We start from the raw sequence: 14,339 nt of genomic DNA on the forward strand, positions 1-14,339 counted from the left end.
ACATGACCTTGCTCAATAGCTGAAATAGCCTGCATCATATCACCTTTTGTAATGTTCCAACAGGACCTATAAAAACGACCTGTGAACCCATCTGGCCCTGGGACTTAGCAACAATAGTTTCAAAAAGAAATTAACAAAAGAATTCAAGAGTTTAGTTTCGAGGTTCATGCTTTACTGTATTCCTTATGTCCATCTGCTAATTAACTGGGCATGGGAACATGTAGAAGCTTTTAGTTGACTCCATGGACACTTCAGTCACTGGTATATCGTTTCAAAAAGAAGTTTCTCGTTTTGTTTCGTTTCAGTCACTGGTATAATTATGATTATATGTTTAATCAGAAGAATGTGTGTACATTGCCATATATTGTTTCAGTAGCAGCAGGTAGTTTCCCCAAAGTGATTTTATACTACAGGAGTTTGAAGCTCACAAATTCTAGAACTCATTTGATTTGAGCACATAGCAAGCAACAAAAACGAACTGACAAATATATGTTCAAAAGTATTCAGAATAAACCTAGCTGTGCAAAAAGAGTTTTGATGCATCGCATTGTGCTTCTGGCTCTTGGTCTCTGTTTTAGGCTATTTGAGGCTTGGTTCGTTAAGATAATATGACAGGAAAGAAATGCAGTTTCCAAACTGTTCGTTGTTAATTACTTTAGTTTCTGTTGTTCAATTTATTTATTTATTTTTCCGAGGGTTGAGGGACCTCACCCAAATAAATTTTTCATTGATTCCGGCAAGCTGATGGCAGCAAGACCACCAGGATTTTTTTTTTTATTTTTTTGTTGGAGAACATGCGCCGAGGCGCAAGCTCACAAGGAGTTTTTAGTACATGGCCTTTGGCCGAACTTGAAAAAACAAGAGAACATGGGGTCACGGCGTTCACCATTCATCAGGGACATGTCGCAGTCGATGGGGCAAACGGTGGCTCCACAGGCGTCGGTCTTCTTTGCAAGACTCGGCTGCTCTCCTAGAAACACAACGCAGTGGCGGTGTTTCCAGCCTTCATCTCCCATCATATTTCTAGATATACCTTTTCTGGTGCATGTGCTTGTTTTGTACCTCTCCTATAACCTTTGGTGATTAATGCATGATATGGCTTGTTTCATGCATACGTACATGTGTTAGGCCTTGTTTAGTTTCGAAAAGTAAAAAGTTTTCGCACTTTCGTTTGTTTGTGATAAATATTATTCAATCATGGACTAACTAGGATTTCAAAAGATTCGTCTCGTGATTTATAACTAAACTGTGTAATTAGTTTTTGTTTTCGTCTATATTTAATGTTTCATGCATGTGCCATAAGATTCGATATAACGGGGAATCTTGAAAACTTTTTGGTTTTCAGGGTGAACTAAACAAGGCCTTAATGCATTTCCAGAGCTGTAGGCCTGTAGCTATGACTGAAGAGCTTGGTAGACTATAAATGTTTGTTGTCATGGTTCTCTGCCATCATTTTTTTTTCCAATACATTTTTTGGTTTGGCAAGTGTTTAGGTATTATAATGTTCGACACAGTGGCGGAGCATGGCATCAAATGAAGGGGTGGCTCATTCGTGTTGCTTGTGAACGTTGTTGCTGTTGCTGCTGCTGCTTGTTTTTTTTTTTCAAGAAACTGAAAGGGCTTTGGCCGTATTGCTTGTTGCTTGTGAATGTTACCAGTCTGTTTGGTTGGTTGGGTCACCCCGGAGGACCGAGCACAAGCTCGGTTGCTAGCTGCGCCGGCGTGCGAGCAGCCCACCTTTTTCTGGGATTTGTCCAGCGCCTCAATATACACAAGTGCCACATCTTTCAGCCATGTTCTTGAGGCGATAAAAAAAAAGTTGGGTCACCCCGTGACTTTATTTGCTGGTAAGGGCATATGAGAGGAGGCCCACTTAGCCCCTTCTTCATAGCCTACAACATCTGGGATTCTGGGGCATGGACTGACGAACTCTCCCGACACTCGCTGTTGGTTGAGTGCGATAAAGTTTACCATCTATTATATTAAATATTTGAATATATGTATGGAGTATTAAATACAAATTATTTATGAAACTAAAAACATAATTAGAGAATAATTTACGAGACAAATTTTTAGAGCCTAATTAGTCTATAATTAGACACTAATTGTAAAAAAACGAAAATGCTACGATACATGTTAAACTTTAACAACCACAACCAAACACCTCTAAAGCAAGAAGAGCAGCGGGCCTAATTTTTTATAATTTAGCTCTTTTTCTATAATTAATTCACGTTTAGCCCTCTAGACATCAAAAACCCAATGTTGGACCCTTTTCTCAGCGTCGTGACATGTGATGTCAAGATAACACGTCTCGGCACCATAGGTCATGGTGCCGAGCCTTAAGACTAAATAGTGGTATGGTGCTAATATGACATAGCTCGATGCCATGAAACATAGCGCTGGCCTCAGCACTGTGCCGACTTGGCCATCCTGAACATGGCTTTCCAAGCTGCATGTCCCCTCGTTCCAGCTGCCCACGTGCTAAGTGCATGCCTACTGGGGCTTATGTCTTGTTTAGTTCGTGAAATTTTGGGTTTCGCTACTGTAGTACTTTCGGTTTTATTTGACAATTATTATTCAATTATAGACTAACTAGGCCTCAAAAGATCCGTCTCGCAAATTACAGATAAACTACGTAATTAGTTATCTTTTCTAGTTATATTTAATGCTTCATGCATGTGCCGCAAGATTCTATGTGACGGGAAATCTTAAAAATTTTTGGAAATAGTGGCTTGGGTGCTTGCAGTGGGATGGCATGCATGTAGACTGGTTCAGGATAGCGCGCCACATATAGTAATGAGGTCAACGCCACGTTTCATGGCGCCGAGCTATACCATGTCAGCGCCACATCACTAAGGCTCGACGCCATGACCTATGGCGCCGAGACATCTTATCTCGATGTTATTGGTCACGGCGCTGAGAAAAGGGTCTAAAGTTGAGTTTTTGACGTAGAGAGTGCTAAACATGAATTTGTTAAAAAAAAAAGAGTTAAATTATAAAAAAAAATAGGGCTGCCGGGCTAGTGACCTGCGGCCTCCATCAGCCTCGGAGCCCCTGACTTGACAAGCTAACTGTAACTATTTTCTACTGTTATTTTGTATATTGATAAAAATGTGGAATGGATGAATGACAAAACACAGGTATGACTATGAGGAGACTTAAATTTCCTTAAATCACCTACATGATTTATTCGATAATAATAATGCCAATCGCTGAGGCGTACCGCATCATATCAATGATTGATGCAACTTAATTGGATGATAATGCTTCTTTTTTAAAGGAAGGTAAAAGATTTGTCGCTATTTTTTAAGAAAAAAATATATACAACACAATATAGTCGTCCATAATACTAACGCACACTCACCCTTATGAACACATATACGCAAACTCAAGTGTTCAATTGTCCAAACGACCAAATTACCATCAAAAGCTAAGTAGATCATAGCTAAATCTTTGTTTTATCTTGAATCTGTCGGCCATTCAGCAGTATTTTTATCTCACAACAAATCAGCGAACAGTATTATTTAGATCCATGCTAGTACACCATCACCTTTAGGCCTTGTTTAGATACACCCAAAAACCCAAAACTTTACAAGATTCCTCGTCACATCGAATCTTGCGGCACATGCATGAAGTATTAAATATAGATAAAAAGAATAACTAATTGCACAGTTTACCTGTAAATCACGAGACGAATCTTTTAAGCCTAGTTACTCCATAATTAAACAATGTTTGTCAAATAAAAACGAAAATGCTACAGTGTCAAAATCCCAAAAGTTTTTGCATCTAAACAAGGCCTTAGTTATAGGGTCAACGGAAAGTCAGAAACTAAGCTCCTAATTTGTACTATTATATATTACAAAATCCTTAAGCTTCATCTCCCTGGACCTTTATTTATCAGGTGACAATAATAGTCAGCATTTCTTTCAACAGTGTCTGTATGTGCTTGAACAGTCCTTCCAGTTCTTGTTTTGGATGCTTTAAGCCAATACATTCACAACACATTTTGCATCCATACACTTCGAGAGCAATGGTCCTGTAGTAGATGGTTTTAGAACAGATAACCATTAAATACAGATATTAGGGGAAAGTAAAACGAGAGCAATAATATAGCAGAGTGATATATTAATATAAACACCATGATGGTTTAGCCATCTCCAAGCAATAATCACACAAAAGAACACAAATGAGATGCACAAAACAATCTAAGAAAAGCCTTTTAATTACTATCATCCTTAAACACTAAAACCCTTGTAAGAGCAAACAATTGAGATTTAATAATATTTATTATGTTATCATGTGCCCAGTATCAAAACATAGCCATGAAAAATCAATTTTTTTCATGGTCACTGATACTATTTGGATTGCCATGAAAAAAATCATGCTGAAGAAGCCTACCAGTCAGATTTATGCTGAAGGAGGTATTCTTGAACATATATATGTAGTACTGTCCACGAAAGAATCAATTCCTAGAACCCGTGCCAGTCAATTTTTTTAAGTTTGACTAACTTTATAGAAAAGAGTAACAACATCTATGACATAAACTACACATCATATGAAAATATATTCTATGATGAATTTAATGATACTAATTTGATACCATAAATCTTAGCATTTTTTCTAGAAATTTGATCAAAGTTTAAAAAGTTTGATTTAGAAAAATTGATTCGAAAATTGATTCTTTCGTGGACGGAGGGAGTAGTCATTTAAAATTCACTGTGGACACATTCCTTGTGAGACTCTATCATGGCTCCAAATTTCACATCTTAGATAAGAGTGTTTTGCTTTCAAAAGTTTTGTGGCTTTCTGTCTCTGACATACCTTTTACTTTTTATTTTCCCTTCGTTCTGTTTCAAAATTTATTTTCTGAATGATATTAAGAGAGAGAGAGATTGAAATAAACAAGTGTCTCCTGAGAATTGGCAACTTTGGCGACACAATAAAAGTGTCTCCTGTTAGATAATCTAAATCAGACCCACTAACATCATAAGGTCAAAATCTAATCTAAATCGCAGAAAAATTTCTAATTATGATGAAGCTTGGCTAAACCATCCACCTCACATTGGGCCCTTTGGCCAATAGTATACAGGGAAATAAATTCGGGACAAGAGGTCACCTTTGAGAAACCAAATATTTACTTTTTCCCTTTTTTTGATTCTAGATATTGACAATCCATTATCAATGGGGAGAAAAATTCCAATCAACACATGATCACACGTCAGAACTATATAGATCAATTCCCTATGTTCATCAACATTAAAGCTGTAGTTGAAATTATCAGTGTAATGCAATTTTAAGGCTTAGAGCTTCTAATCTTGTGCATGAGGAAAATGCAATGTCAAACTAAATAATGAAGTTTCTTATTAAATCTTGCACCAACAGTAGTAATGCTGAAATCCATTAACAGACTCAAATAAATAATTGGCAAACATAATATATATCACAAAAACTTACAAAACTTATCATGGGCATAAGAAAATTAACCAAAATTTATCGCAACTACTAACCAGATAAAATCCGTGAAGCGGTAGTAGAAGTCCTACAGAAAAGAAAAGAAAAGGTTTGGTCATAAACATGATTGATTGATAATTCATCCTCTAATAAATGGGAACAACCTTGTCCCTCCATTCCAAATTGTAGATCATTTTAGTTTTGTCCTAAATTAAACTTTTTCAACTTTGACCAAGCTTTAGGAAAGACATTGGTAAGTTCAAATAAATACATTAGAACTTAACGAAACCAATTTACTGTTGTAGTCACTGATGTATTTTCTGTAAAACTGTTTAAAGTTAGACAAGTTTGATTTAGAACAAAATAATGTGACACAATTTGGAATGGAGTAGGTTGTCCAAATGCATTTTGGCTGAAGAATAAAATAGCCACAATAAAATGACATACCTTGGTAGGATTGTTGCACTTGAAGCATAAAATAACCACAATAACTGCAACGAAAAAACAATAATGTAAGATTACTAGATCTGTATAACTGGTTATGCACCGAGGAAAGGAAGTAGCTAGTGACGACAAGCTAAACGAGCTGCTAGACATGACATGATCAAAGCAAAATTGATGGGTGAGTGCCATCACATATATGATGATTATTAGTAAAAAAAAATTATTATGATTGTTGAACATATGGTCAACTTTCAAACTGGATGGAGGACTAACAACTGATCATATGCTGAAAACCAAAATTAATCATATGTAGCTAATCACTGATTTTCTTTGGCCCATAAATGAATATAGTTTTTTTTGTTTTTCCTTTCGCTTGTATATATGATGCCATGTACTAGTAACTGTACTCCTCTATGGTAGCGACTGGCCAGGGTTGGCTCTTTCACCACGAGCTATATATTTAATAAATGTGTAGTAGCAGTAATTTGTTTTCAAAATATAAATGGTATTGGACTCACCACACTGTATCCGAGCACATATACCATTTGATTTCCCGTTCCTTTTCAGATGTGCTGCTAAAACACTCAACTTGTAGAAAATGTATCCAAGAACAATATCCATGAAAAGGTTAGGCGCCACCGTGTAGAGCTTACACAGACCCGCCAGTACAAGCAGTGGACCTGCGGCGTGCACACAAGCACAATGATCAAAATATGATTTGAATGAGTTGATGATGCCCAATTTGCTCAAAGGTTGGAGCAAAAGATATTTCTTTTATGTATATATATAAAATAAAAAAAGGAGAAAAGCAGTAATGTATAATAAAATATATATATAAATAATTAAAAGCGAAGGGGAGGATTTGAGTCTGTCAATATACTGTACCAGTCACCACGCCGGCGTGGAAGGATTGGCAGCGGAAGATGCTGTAACAGAACCGACCAAATTATAAGAGATTAAGCCTAATAGTGACCATTTGCATAGTCGAACCATCACGCTTAAGCCCATATAATCCTGGTAGTCCGTGAAATCTCGAAGGATTTCAAACCACACATCGCATACAGCCAAGATCGTAATAAGTTTAGCGGCCGCCATCCATAAGTACATCCAAATTACAACATTCATGAAACACATCGGAGTACTTAAGTTATTACAAACCAAGTTCTTCAAGTAGCGGAAGCTTCATAGTTCGAAATTACAACACACACGATAAGTCTGATACAGTGCCATAGTTTGGTCATCCCCACAAAAGCAAAGGAAGAGACAGAGTGACCATCGCTCTTGGTCTAGTCATCACCCATAGCTGGGTACAGACAGAGGATGCAATAACCATAGTACATTTGACCATCTGCAAAACAACATAGGAATAGAACCCTGAGTACGAGAAGGTACTCAGCTAGACTTACCCGTCATAAACTTAAAATAAAGACTCATCAAGGATCATGAAGGCTATTTGGTGGGGTAGCTGACAACCATTTTGCAAAGACCGCAAGGTTTTATTACCCGAACCTACATAAATCTTTTCTTCTTTTAATTTGCTCAAGTTGAAAGTATCATTACCTATTATCTAGGTTTGCTCCTGTGCTATTACAAGCAAGTATGAAATTATGATAGTACCTCAAAAAGTATTTCCTAAGCCATTCATCATTATAATCCAAGTGTTTCATAGTCCTTACTACGAGGACAGGGCTCATGTCAAGTGCTCACTATCCAGGAGCGATGGCGATTCGAATCGATTTCTAACCAGCTGGCGAGTTTATTCCCCACACAAACCACACTCACTGATCAAGTGAGCTACAGGTCACCATGTTGCACTATCCAGGACCAATTCGCGGGTTCGACAGGCACCGCCCGTACCCGAGGACCGTTCCGGCGACCGAGGTATCCAAGGTATACCAAGGTTGCGCGCCGCGCCCTCGTCGTTCTCCTCAACCATCACCAATACAGCGCGTACATCGGGCCGATTCCCGGCCCGGATAGTGCTCAGGCTTCGCGGTCGGAACGACTTATCCTTCCAGCTAAATGTGGGGCATGCGTTCAACATGACAAGAGGGCCGTCAACGATCGGTCCTTAATCGACACAGGCAGGGGCACTATGGACAACCCACCATAAGACCCTGCCCGGTCTCCAAATACATTCCACACTTGGTTATCCTTTTTCCGAGCAACCAATGCTTAATCAAGCCGGTATCCACCTATATCTCGCAGGTGACAGGAAATCACCCGACTTCTACCGGACTAAGCAAGCTAAGCATAGACTCCGCGCCTATCTACATAGGACAAGGTAGATAAACGAGTAGGGATAACAAGGAGTACATATGCAGCAACGTTATCAGGCAACTCCTATCACTTAATATGCAATACAGTAGAACAAGTATAGTACTTCATATAAGTTAGCGAGAATAGAGAGACTTAGAATGCTCCGGGGCTTGCCTTTTTCAAACGTGCTGGGTCGGTGATCCGGACACTCCTGCAGTTCCTCTCCGGGTTCCGGGGCTTCCGGAGGTTCCTGCTCCTGAATCTCCTCTGGCTCCTCGGGTCCCACCTCGTTCTCCTGCGAGCCTGTATGATGCATGTGTGCTCGTGAGTGGAGTGTGAGATGCCCGAGTGGATGCTTGTATGAGAAAGTACCAAAGGACCATGACATGATGCATGGATGATACACTTGGTCATGCTTATTACAAGGTAGTCAACATCATCCGGGAACAATAACTAAATTAAGCATCTGTTACATTCTCTTCTACAGATATTTTTCAAATGCAACCAGCAACCCCCATGATGCTTCAAAGATACACCAAACCCAACTTATTCCATTCAACCTATATATATACACCTTTCATGGTTTTCTTTATTCATTTCTAAGCCCATTAAAAATCACATGCAATTCTGTTCATCAATAAATTCCACAAAAATTACAGGAGACTACCAGCTAAGCATAAAGTCTACTGTAAATTTTTCATGATTTTTGGATACCTATTTTGAGCCACAAAAATCACAAGATTAATTAATAAGGCAAGTAAAATCACTCTACTGTGATACAAGTGTCAAACAACAGATTTCATATTTTTACAATTTGTATAATATCATAAGAAACACCCATAAAATTTTCCAGATTTATTGCACGACCCAATTAATTATTAAAAATCGTAAATCACTGCCATGCAAGCATTTAAATTACCATAAATTCATTTATACACCAAATAATATGTAACAATATTTTCTCAGTGATTAAACACACATGCAGAGCCAGCAAAACAAATTTTACATTTTTCTGAACCCTATTTTATTTACTATGCATTTTCCAAGTTTAGGAAAAACATGGATTGATTATATTCTTACAGGGAGATTACTCAAACATGACATGCAAACATACTAAGCTATAGATCTGGAAATAAGGAATACACCAAAATTTGTTTCACAATTTTTGGAACTATATTCATCAAGATATGGATTTTTGAACATTTAAATCATTTCCTGGAAATTATTTTTCTGAAAACAAATCAAATCCACCCCGAGACCTGCTAGGTGCACCCGGTGCAGTGCACCCGGTGCAGTGCACCCGTGGCCGCTGACGAGCGGACCCGCCTGCCAGCCGGGCCCGCTGGTCAGAGCGCAGAGGGGGAGGAACTCCGGCGAGCCGGAGCTCACCGTCGGCGACCCCTTTCGGCGAATCAAGCGGCTCTACACGCTCTACGGCTCACGGCGGACCTAACGCACCCATTTGCGCGGCCTAAAACGGACCGGAGCAGGCTCGCCACCGGCCATGGCGGAGCGGCGGCGCTGCTCATCGTCGGTACGGGACGCCGGCTCGGTAGAGCGTGGCTGGAGGGGCTTGCGAGCATCGCGGTGCCAAGGCGAACACGATGCGCCAACTACGCAGCACCGGAAGGCATGGAGACGCGCGGACCACGCGTGCGGCGGCGGAGCTCTCGCCGGAGAAGAAAGCGAGGGCGAGCGGGGCTCACCTTGCCTTACCGGGCGCTCAGATGAGCGTTCCGCAACGGCGGAGCGAGGGCGAAGCTCGGGGAAGAACTAATCGAAGAATGGCGCACGCACGGGGGAGGAACAGCCGAGGCGGAGCTCGGGCTCCAATGGCGACGGCGGCGCTCTGCGCGTGCGGGGCGAGGGCGAGAGAGCGAGAGAGAGGGAGCTGAGGGGCGCAAATGGGAGCGGGGGCCGAGGCGAGCGCGACCGGGGCGCTTTGGTGGCCGATCGGGGTGCGTCCTCGCTGTCGCATGCCCGCCACGCGGCGGCCGAGTCCTGCCGGCGCGCCACGGCGTCGCGGCGAGGCCGTCCGCGCGCGGACGCGGGCGCGAGCGCGGGGAAGGGGGAGGGGAGAGCGCGGGCGGGCCGAGCCGGCTTCGGCCAGTGGGCCAGAAGCGAGGCCGCGGCCTGCTAGCGCTCCCTTTTCCCTTTTCCATTTTTTTTTAAATTTTCTTTTCTTAAATCCTCTTCCAAAAGCATTTCGACCATTTTCAAATCATTTTCACCATTTTCACCCAAAAGCAAAGTGGTGCCAAACTAAAAGCTCTATAACTTTGCTTTAATAGGTAAGACCAAATTCTAAATGGAATTTGAATTACAAATTAAAACTTAGTTCTTGGTTTTTAAATAAAGTTATTTTGGATATTTTGTATAAATTCCATTTCTCAATTTCCATAGCTTCAAAAATTGCACAAAAATGTTCTTAATTCTTCTTACACATAAACCAACCTAGTTTGAATATTTTACAATTTTTGAAGCAAGCATCACATTTTTAACATATTTAAAACTTATGAAATGATGCACATAAAATCATATTCTTAGAAGAATGACATGCTCATGATGCTTATGATTGATGAGAGTGCTTATGCATGACTTTGATGAGACTAAGTGCATGCTTAACACCTAGGGTGTTACGGATGTTGCCGCCGGTGGCCAGCATCTCCTGCACGGCGAGGCGGATGGGCCGGAGAGGATCCCGGAGGAGGGCGTCACGTATAGCCAGCAGCTCCTCCACGCCCTGCCCCGTCGGCTCGACCAGATCCTCTGGACGCAGCTCCGGCGACGACGTCCACAACATGTGCGCCGGGATGAGATCCTCCGGAGACCGTTGCGCGCACAAGCGCAGGTCAGTGCCTTGCCCTCGACCTCGAGTGCCCTTCCCCTGCAAGGAGGAGGGGGCGGCCCTCCACGTGGTGATGGCGCCGGCGCGTCGGGGGAGGACGGCGCTGACGCCGCTGGCTGGGGAAAAGCGGATGCCCGCCGATTGTGTTGGCGGCAGCATCGTTTTTGTCTCGAGTCGAGGGTACCCTTCGCTGATTGTTTTGTTGTGTGGGAGGCGTCGCCGCCGGCGGCGGGCAGATGGATGGGAGGGAACGAGGAGCCGCGGTATTGATGTCGATTTAGCGACTTCAGATCTTGCAGCGTTCGCGTGACCCATCGATGGATGTCCCGGCCGGTTTAATCTTTAATCTTCCCAGGGGAAGGGCCAGAACCAGAACGATTCGGAGCCGGAACGACCGGCCGCGCCGCACTAGCTTCGACGACTGACGGTTGCGGGGGCTATTGACCGGCGTCGGTGTAACATCGGGTTTGTAAACCAACAAATATATAAATCTTTTTTTGATTTTTTTTCTATAAAACTAAATATATGCCCGTGTGTTGCACGAGGTGATAAATTTATATCAATGTGTACAATAATGCACATGGCTTATGGTTTATATTCCCTTCGTTCCAAATTACAAGACGTTTAATTTTTTATTGACCCCACAAATTTAATCATTTGTCTTATTCAAAAAATTTATATAAACATACTCAAATTTGAACTTTTATTAATAAACCAAGCCACGATAAAAAAAATGATATTTTGTATAAACTTTTGAATAAGACAAACGATCAAATTTGGTGTCAAAAAATTCAAACATCCTATAATTTATATATGAGGGTGTGTTTGGCACGGCTCCTCACGAGGAGCTCCTCTAAAGGAGCTGAAGCCGTTTTAGTAAAGCCACAAACAAATTGTTACTTTGTTTTTCCTCTAGAAAAGTACCAAATAAGCCCTGAGTATCAACTATACGTTATTAGCCTGGAGAAAAGCCTATCCTATTCGTATTCGCGGAGACACATGTATGTTGTTTAGACGAAAGCTTGTCCTGTTCATATTCGTATCCGGACGCGCGCGCACGAGCCTTGACGAAAGCCATCCATACTTTTTAGATAGTAACAGATTGTGTGGAGTATATATTATTTAGGTCTAACCCAAGTCTAACCGGCTAATAAATCGTTACTACATATAGACTTGTTTGTACAAGTGTGCTGTTGTGTTCTGAGCCAGCTTAGAGTCGAGTCTTGTTTAGAGTTCTGGAGTGCACAAATATGTAGCAAGAACAAGAATCCCTTCTCAACTCTTTGATCCATAATGGGAAAAACCTTCTATCTTTTCTCTAGCAAGGAACTGGAGAAAGATCCTTTCCCCTCCTCCCCTTAATTCCTCTCGAGTCCCTCGTGGATCCCTCTCAAATCCTTTCTTAGGCCTTGTTTAGTTCACCCTAAGGTCAGTCCTAGTGGGGTTTCACCAGGATGTCATGCACATTTATTAGAGCGTCATGTCAGCAAAGCTACACTTTTTTGCATGAAACGAAGAGGAGAGAGAATGAAGTAGTTTCACCATGGTGAAACTCTGCGGGCGTTGTTTCCCACGCGGTGAAACGAGATGAAATCCCCACTGAGGACTAAATTGTTTCACCATCTTACATGCGATCCAATCATTTTGCAGTAATTAAATGCTTTGCCCAGCCTAGGAAACGTCAAGGTGAAACCTATGCATTGTGGAGGTTGTTTCATTGTGGAGGTTCATTGATGCTCTGTCAGCAATTTGTTTTGGAAATAGTGCATTGAAACGGGCCACTGAGACTGGCCTAAAAACCAAAAAAATTTCAAGATTTTCTGTCACATCGAATCTTGCGACATATAAATGGAGCATTAAATGTAGACGAAAACAAAAACTAATTGCACACTTTGTCTGTAAATCACGAGATGAATTTTTTGAGTATAGTTAGTCTATAATTAGATAATAATTACCAAATAAAAATAAAAATACTACAGTAACAAAAACCAGGAAATTTTGGCAACTAAACAAGACCTTAGTCCCTCTCATGATCTCATCAAAAATGGGAAAACTATTTTCCGTTCTCTTTGGGCCGCCACCTCTCCTTTCCTTCCTCTCCCACTGGCCCACCTCCTCTCTCCCAACCCAGCGGCTCTGCCAGGCCTAGCTTAGAATTCCCCCGTAGGCCCACGCGGATAGCACAAGCGCCCAGCCCAAGCTAGTGCACCCAAACGACCCAACTCACCTCCTGCGGCCCATCTCGCGCCCTAGGCCCAGGCCGCCACCTCCCATCTGAGGTCCACTCGCGCTAGGCCCTGTGCGTGCCCACACCCCCTACCCCGCTAACCGTCTCAGCAGCAAACCTAAACTCAAAATAGGTCTTCAACATAATACTTATAGCCTTTAATAAAGTACCCAGAAGACTCATTTTAGGTATGAGGAAAAATATAACTCAAATTTGGGTATTCTCTCTCCTCGAGACCCATTTGCTGAGAGTGTTGTCTTTTGGGTCTTATTATTGAAGAAGACTAAAAATAAATATGAAACTTTTTACCTGTAGCGCTACCTAAAAGACAAATGTATCTTGTATCTTGGCTAACGATTGTTGGGATAGTCTTATGCATGCAGTGTGCCTCTTCCTAGGCGCGGAATTGATGTCGATTAGGGCACTCACAATGTGGACTTGGAGTCTAAATAAGAGTTGAAGTCTTATTTTTTTTCTACCTCTTTCTTCAATAAATATGCTGCCACATCAGCAAAATACCATAAATAATATGTAATTAAGTGTTTTGAACTCTGTGATAAAGTCTTGCATTGTGAGTGCCCTTAGCGAGTCGGCTCGGATGTCAGTTGGACCGTCGCTCCTGTTTTCTTCCATGTGCGTGCCGCGCCCGATGTGCTTGCCCACGACGTGATCCCGGTGTGCGCTTATCTAAACGGCTGCATCGCCCTGCTCGGGTGTTGTCGTGTTGGCAGAACACGCAAGAGGCCTCCATGAACGATTGCATCGATGAGGCTATCAATGTCTATTGTTTTGATTTTGTAAGTTATTGTCTTTCTAAAGTTAGTCAGATTTGGATTTGAATTTGGACTGCTATGCTTTTGTGGATTTTGATTCAGATTTGACGAATCTAGTCCCGGACACCTTCTTGTAGTGCCGATTAAAAAAATCCTGATTTGGTCCCGAACACCTTCTTGTAGTTCTGATTTAAAAAAAAAAATCTTTGTATAGATGTGGGAGATCAGAGAAAACCTATTTGATTTGAAAATTAGTCCATACGGATTGTGGCGGACAGAATTTAGGTAGACTGAAATTTTGATAATTTTTTTTGTTGTAGCTTTAAATCTATGAATT

At 41.5% G+C, this 14,339-nt stretch overlaps 1 long non-coding RNA gene across 1 annotated transcript; it reads right to left on the reverse strand.

Moving 5' to 3' along the window:
- Positions 3,735–5,943, reverse strand: LOC110429554. The gene is made up of 3 exons (XR_002446627.1): positions 5,899–5,943; positions 5,508–5,539; positions 3,735–4,036 (listed from the first exon to the last, which is right to left on the reverse strand). It is a non-coding gene; the product is annotated as an uncharacterized LOC110429554 (long non-coding RNA).

This window comes from Sorghum bicolor, chromosome 8, assembly GCF_000003195.3.
Source record: "Sorghum bicolor cultivar BTx623 chromosome 8, Sorghum_bicolor_NCBIv3, whole genome shotgun sequence".
Taxonomy (NCBI): Eukaryota; Viridiplantae; Streptophyta; class Magnoliopsida; order Poales; family Poaceae; genus Sorghum; species Sorghum bicolor.